At 46.9% G+C, this 6,386-nt stretch overlaps 1 protein-coding gene across 1 annotated transcript in view; it reads right to left on the minus strand.

Moving 5' to 3' along the window:
* Positions 1 to 6,386, minus strand: part of LOC109937405 (5-oxoprolinase-like) — a gene marked incomplete at its 3' end in the record, with an annotated part of 73,525 nt that overhangs the window by 3,868 nt on the left and 63,271 nt on the right. The window lies entirely within an intron of this gene.

Below are 6,386 nucleotides of genomic sequence, written 5' to 3' on the forward strand. Positions count from 1 at the left end.
TAGCCAATTTCTGATCCAAACCGCTAAATCACCCTCAATCCCATGCCACCATGGCAGATGGTGGAATTTGAATTCAACAAAATATCTGGAATTAAGAATCTAATGATGACCGTGAACCAACTGTCGGAAAAACTCATCTGGTTCACTAACATCCTTTAGGGAAGGAAATTGCCATTGTTACCTGGTCTGGCCTACATGTGACTCCAGACCCACAGCAATGTGAATGACTCTTAACTGCCCTCTGGGCAATTAGGGATGGGCACTAAATGCTGCCTGGTCAGCGGCGCCCTCATCCTGTGAATAAATAAAAAAAATCTGAATGGTTAACTGAAGAATCTGAACATTGTGCTTAAATGTTTCTCCAAGGCGGGTGTACACCTTCGAAGGGAAAAACATGTTTCAGGCACTCCAAGTGACCTACTTGGGCTATAGAGTCAACAAGACCAGTTACACCTGTTGGAAGACAATGTAAAGGTGGTCAAAGGTGTCCCAGCTCCCAGGTCTGTACTGGAGCTTAGGTCTTTCCATGGATTGGTGAATTATTACGGAAAGTTCATACATCAGCTGGTCTCCATCCTGGCACCCTTACATTTGCTATTGAAAAACGGTCAGCCTTGAAAATGTTCTCGTAGCCAAGATATAGCCTTTAGGGAAGTGGAGAAGCAGCTATCATTGTCTAAGGTGTTGGCACACTATGATCCCAAGTGAGATACGGTGCTGACATGCGACGCCTCCCCATATGGTAGTGGGGTAGGGTTTTTTCACAGATGACCCAATGGAGAGGAATGCCCAGTAGTGTATGCTTCCCAGACTTTGGTTGACGCCAAAGCGCACAAATATGCCAAGATAGAGAAGAAAGGTTTGACGGTCATCTTTGGTGTGAGAAAGCTCCACAACTGCTTTTACAGATGTAAATTTGTAATGGTAACAGACCGCAAACCTCTGCTAAGGCTACTCCAAAAGGTCAAGGCTGTGCCACCCATTCATCAAACATTGGATGACGATAGAAAGTCTGTGCGTATCTTTTGCAATACTTGGGTTCCCAGGCATGTTGGTCACTGACAATGGGCCATCATTTACCAGCAGAGAATTCAAATATTTCATAAAGTTAAATGGTATTTGGCATACAAGGACAGCTCCCCATCATTCATCATCCAATGGTCTGGCAGAAAGGGCAGTCCAAACTTTGAAGGCAGGCTTAGGGAGGAAGCCTACAGCTTCACTAGGTACCAAACTGTCCCAGTTCCTATTTGATAATCGGACCACTCCTCATGCGACTACAGGGATAACTGCAGCAGAGTTACTGATGGGGAGAAGACTTTGCACCATGTTAAACCTGATCTTCCTGGACCTGGGTGGCGGGGTGGGGGGGAGGGTGAAACGGTGTCAGGAATGCTAATGCTGGACACAAAATTCCTCAAAGCGAGAGAGACAGTTTACTTCAGGGGGCAAAGTTTGGAGTAGGAACCACAGGAATGGCCCTGCATGGGTAAGAGGCCTGGCCGACACAAGTTCAGGTCCTGTGACACACAATGTTCAGGGAGGTGAGGTGGTCCTGAACAAGCACATGGACCACATGAAAGCTACAAACTCACAAACAGGACAGGGGCAAAATATACCCAGCCCCTCAGCGCAGCTGGAAAGACTGTTTGGACCCATGGGTTCTACCACTCCATCTAGCATTGAAGAAACCCTCAGAGCCTGAGATGAACATGGTGGATGTCACAGCCTCGACACCTTTACTGTCTGAAGAAGAGGATGAAGTTCTTCCGAGCCAGGTGGAACAAGATGATACCAAGTTGGGTGGGAGGGTGAAGTGTGATGAGGATGCAGAGATCCTTCAGCATGGTCGCGACAGGTTGGGTGATTGGGCAAATCAATAGCAGATGCAGTATAATGTGGATAAATGTGAGGTTATTCACTTCGGAAGCATAAACAATTTGGCAGATTACTCCATTTTTTGCAGCAGCAGCAGGAGCGGTGAGAGCGAGGACCAGGGGCCTGCTCGGAGGTAAGTTCTTTATTTCAGCAGTGGAGCTGAGTGGGAGCGGTCCAATTGTGCTCTGGGAAGGTGATGAACTGATATATTTGGGCAGTGGCTAAACCTGAGACACTACACGTGTAGTGTGTCCCAGCCACCCTCCTCCTCTGACCAAAAAAAAAGACTCTGGTGTGTTGATAAGGTAAGTGTTTTTCTTTTTGTTTTTTTAATCATGTGCTGGTAAGTAGAGAGATTTGGTACAAATTTTTTTTCATTTCATTTATCTATTGTTTGATATTATAGTAGGACGAAGCTAAGCTTAAGAGTAAAAATGGCAGGAGATCCCAGACCTGTGTTATGCTCCTCTTGCTCAATGTGGGAGCTCAGGGACGCGGTTGATGTCCCTGACTCCTACACGTGCAGGAAGTGTGTCCAGCTGCAGCTCTCGTTAGACCGCATGACGGCTCTGGAGCTGCGGATGGACTCACTTTGGAGCATCCGCGACGCTGAGGAAGTCATGGATAGCATGTTCAGCAAATTGGTCACACCGCAGATTAGGATTGCTGAGGGAGAGAGGGAATGGGTGACCAAAAGGCAGAAAAAAAGCAGGAAGGCAGTGCAGGTGTCCCCTGTGGTCATCTCCCTCCAAAACAGGTATACCGTTTTGGATACTGTTGGGGGAGATGGCTCACCAGGGGAAGGCAGCAGTAGCCAGGTTCATGGCACTGTGGCTGGCTCTGCTGTACGGAAGGGCGGGAAAAAGAGTGGAAGGGCTATAGTCATAGTGGATTCAATTGTAAGGGGAGTAGACAGGCGGTTCTGTGGTCGAAAACGAGACTCCCGAATGGTATGTTGCCTCCCAGGTGCACAGGTCAGGGATGTCTCAGATCGACTGCAGGACACTCTGAAGGGGGAGGGTGAACAGCCAGCTGTCATGGTGCATATAGGCACCAATGATATAGGTAAGAAACGGGATGAGGTCCTACAAGCAGAACTTAGGGAGTTAGGAGTCAAGTTAAAAAGTAGGACCTCAGAGGTAGTAATCTCAGGATTGTTACCAGTGCTACGTGCTAGTCAGAGTAGAAATGAAAGAATAGGCAGGATAAATGAGTGGCTTGAGAGATGGTGCAGGAGGGAGGGGTTCAGATTTTTGGGACAGTGGGACCAGTTCTGGGGGAGGTGGGACTATTACAAATCAGACGGTCTACACCTGGGCAGGACTGGAACCAATGTCCTAGGGGGTGCTTTTGCTAACACTGTTGGGGAGGGTTTAAACTAATGTGGCAGGGGGATGGGAACCAAATGAGGAGGTGAGTGGACAGTAAGGAGAGAGTAACTAAAGCCTGTAAGGAACGAGATAATGAAGTCAGTGTGACTAAGGGGAAGAGGAGGCAGAGAGCAGATGATGAATGCAAAGGGATAGGTGGTCTGAGGTGCATTTGTTCCAATGTGACAAGTTAGTAGGTAAGGCAGATGAAATTAGGGCTTGGATTAGTACCTGGGAGTATGATGTTATTGCTATTACTGAGACTTGGTTGAGAGAAGGGCAAGATTGGCAACTAAACATCCCAGAATATAGATGCTTCAGGCAGGATAGAGAGGGAGGTAAAAGGGGTGGAGGAGTTGTATTACTGGTCAAAGAGGATATCACAGTTGTGCTGAAGGAGGGCACGATGGAGGACTTGAGCAGTGAGGCAATATGGGCAGAGCTCAGAAATAGGAAAGGTGCAGTAACAATGTTGGGGCTGTACTACAGGCCTCCCAACAGCGAGCGTGAGATAGAGATACAAATATGTAGACAGATTATGGAAAGATGTAGGAGCAACAGGGTGATGGTGATGGGAGATTTTAATTTTCCCAACATTGACTGGGATTCACTTGGTGTTAGGGGTTTAGATGGAGCAGAATTTGTAAGGAGCATCCAGGCGGGTTTTCTAGAGCAGTATGTAAATAGTCCAACTCGGGAAGGGGCCATACTGGACCTGGTGTTGGGGAATGAGCCCGGCCAGGTGGTTGAAGTTTCAGTAGGGGATTACTTTGGGAATACTGATCACAATTCCATAAGTTTAAGAATACTGATGGACAAAGACGAGAGTGGTCCTAAAGGAAGAGTGCTGAATTGGGGGAAGGCCAACTATAGCAAAATTTAACAGGAGCTGGGGAATGTGGATTGGGAGCAGCTGTTTGAGGGTAAATCCACATTTGATATGTGGGAGACTTTTAAAGAGCGGTTGATTAGAGTGCAGGACAGACATGTCACTGTGAAAATGAGGGATAGAAAGGGCAAGATTAAGGAACCATGGATGACAGGTGAAATTATGAGACTAGCAAAGAGGAAAAAGGAAGCATACATAAAGGTCTAGGCGACTGAAAACAGACGAAGCTTTGGAAGAATATCGGGAAAGTAGGACCAATCTGAAATGAGGAATTAAGAGGGCTAAGAGGGGTCAGGAAATATCTTTAGCAGACAGGGTTAAGGAAAATCCCAAAGCCTTTTATTTGTACATAAGGAGCAAGAGGGTAACTGGAGAAAGGGTTGGCCCACTCAAGGACAAAGGAGGGAAGTTATGCAAGAGAGTCAGAGAAAATGAGTGAGATTCTTAATGAGTACTTTGTGTCGGTATTCACTGAGGAGAGGGACATGACGGATGTTGAGGTTAGGGATAGATGTTTGATTACTCTAGGTCAAGTCGGCATAAGGAGGGGGGGGAAGTGTTGGGTATTCTAAAAGGCATTAGGGTGGACAAGTCCCCAAGTCCGGATGGGATCTACCCCAGGTTACTGAGGGAAGTGAGAGAGGAAATAGCTGGGGCCTTAACAGATATCTTTGCAGCATCCTTGAGCATGGCTGAGGTCCCGGAGGACTGGAGAATTGCTAATGTTGTCCCCTTGTTTAAGAAGGGTAGCGAGGATAATCCAGGTAATTATAGACCGGTGAGCCTGTTGTCAGTGGTGGGGAAGCTGCTGGAGAAGATACTGAGGGATAGGATCTATTTACATTTGGAAGAAAATGGGCTTATTAGTGATAGGCAGCATGGTTTTGTGCAGGGAAGGTCATGTCTTACCAACTTGATAGAATTCTTTGAGGAAGTGACAAAGTTGATAAATGAGGGAAGGGCTGTAGATGTCATATACATGGACTTCAGTAAGGCATTTGATAAGGTTCCCCATGGTAGGCTGATGGAGAAAGTGAAGTCGCATGGGGTCCAGGGTGTATGAGCTAGATGGATAGAGAACTGGCTGGGCAGCAGGAGACAGAGTTGTCGTGGAAGGGAGTTTCTCAAAATGGAGAACAGTGACCAGTGGTGTTCCACAGGGCTCTGTGTTGGGACCACTGTTGTTTGTGATATACATAAATGATCTGGAGGAAGGTATGGATGGTCTGATTAGCAAGTTTTCAGATGACACTAAGATTGGTGGAGTAGCAGATAGTGAAGGGGACTGTCGGAGAATGCAGCAGAATATAGATAGATTGGAGAGTTGGGTGGAGAAATGGCAGATGGAGTTCAATCCAGGCAAATGCGAGGTGATGCATTTTGGAAGATCCAATTCAAGAGCGAACTATACAGTAAATGGAAAAGCCCTGGGGAAAATTGATGCACAGAGAGATCTGGGTGTTCAGGTCCATTGTACCCTGAAGGGGGCAACGCAGGTGGATAGAGTGGTCAAGAAGGCATACGGCATGCTTTCATTCATCGGACGGGGTATTGAGTACAAGAGTTGGCAGGTCATGTTACAGTTGTATAGGACTTTGGTTCAACCACATTTGGAATACTGCGTACAGTTCTGGTCACCAGATTCCCAAAAGGATGTGGATGCTTTGGAGAGGGTGCAGAGGAGGTTCACCAGGATGTTGCCTGGTATGGAGGGCGCTAGCTATGAAGGGAGGTTGAGTAGATTAGGATTATTTACATTAGAAAGATGGAGGCTGAGGGGGGACCTGATTGAGGTCTACAAAATCATGAGAGGTATAGACAGGGTGGATAGCAAGAAGCTTTTTCCCCAGAGTTGGGGACTCAATTACTACGGGTCACGATTTCAAGGTGAGAGGGGAAAAGTTTAAGGGAGATATGCATGGAAAGTTCTTTACACAGAAGGTGGTGGGTGCCTGAAACGCGTTGTCAGCGGAGGTGGTAGAGGCGGGCACGATAGCGTCATTTAAGATATATCTCGACAGATACATGAATGGGCAGGGAGCAGAGGGATACAGATCCTTGGAAAATAGGCAACAGGTTTAGATAGAGGATCTGAATTGGCGCAGGCTTGAAGGGCCGAAGGGCCTATTCCTGTGCTGTAAGTTTCTTTGTTCTTTGTACTACCTGAATGGCTTTAAATTGAGAGAGGGGAGTGTGCAGTGGGACAATGTAGTCGAGGAGAATACTGAGATACAGTCTATTAGACTAGA

This window comes from Rhincodon typus, unplaced genomic scaffold, assembly GCF_021869965.1.
Source record: "Rhincodon typus isolate 14 unplaced genomic scaffold, sRhiTyp1.1 hic_rhity00000138, whole genome shotgun sequence".
In the NCBI taxonomy this organism is placed as follows: domain Eukaryota; kingdom Metazoa; phylum Chordata; class Chondrichthyes; order Orectolobiformes; family Rhincodontidae; genus Rhincodon; species Rhincodon typus.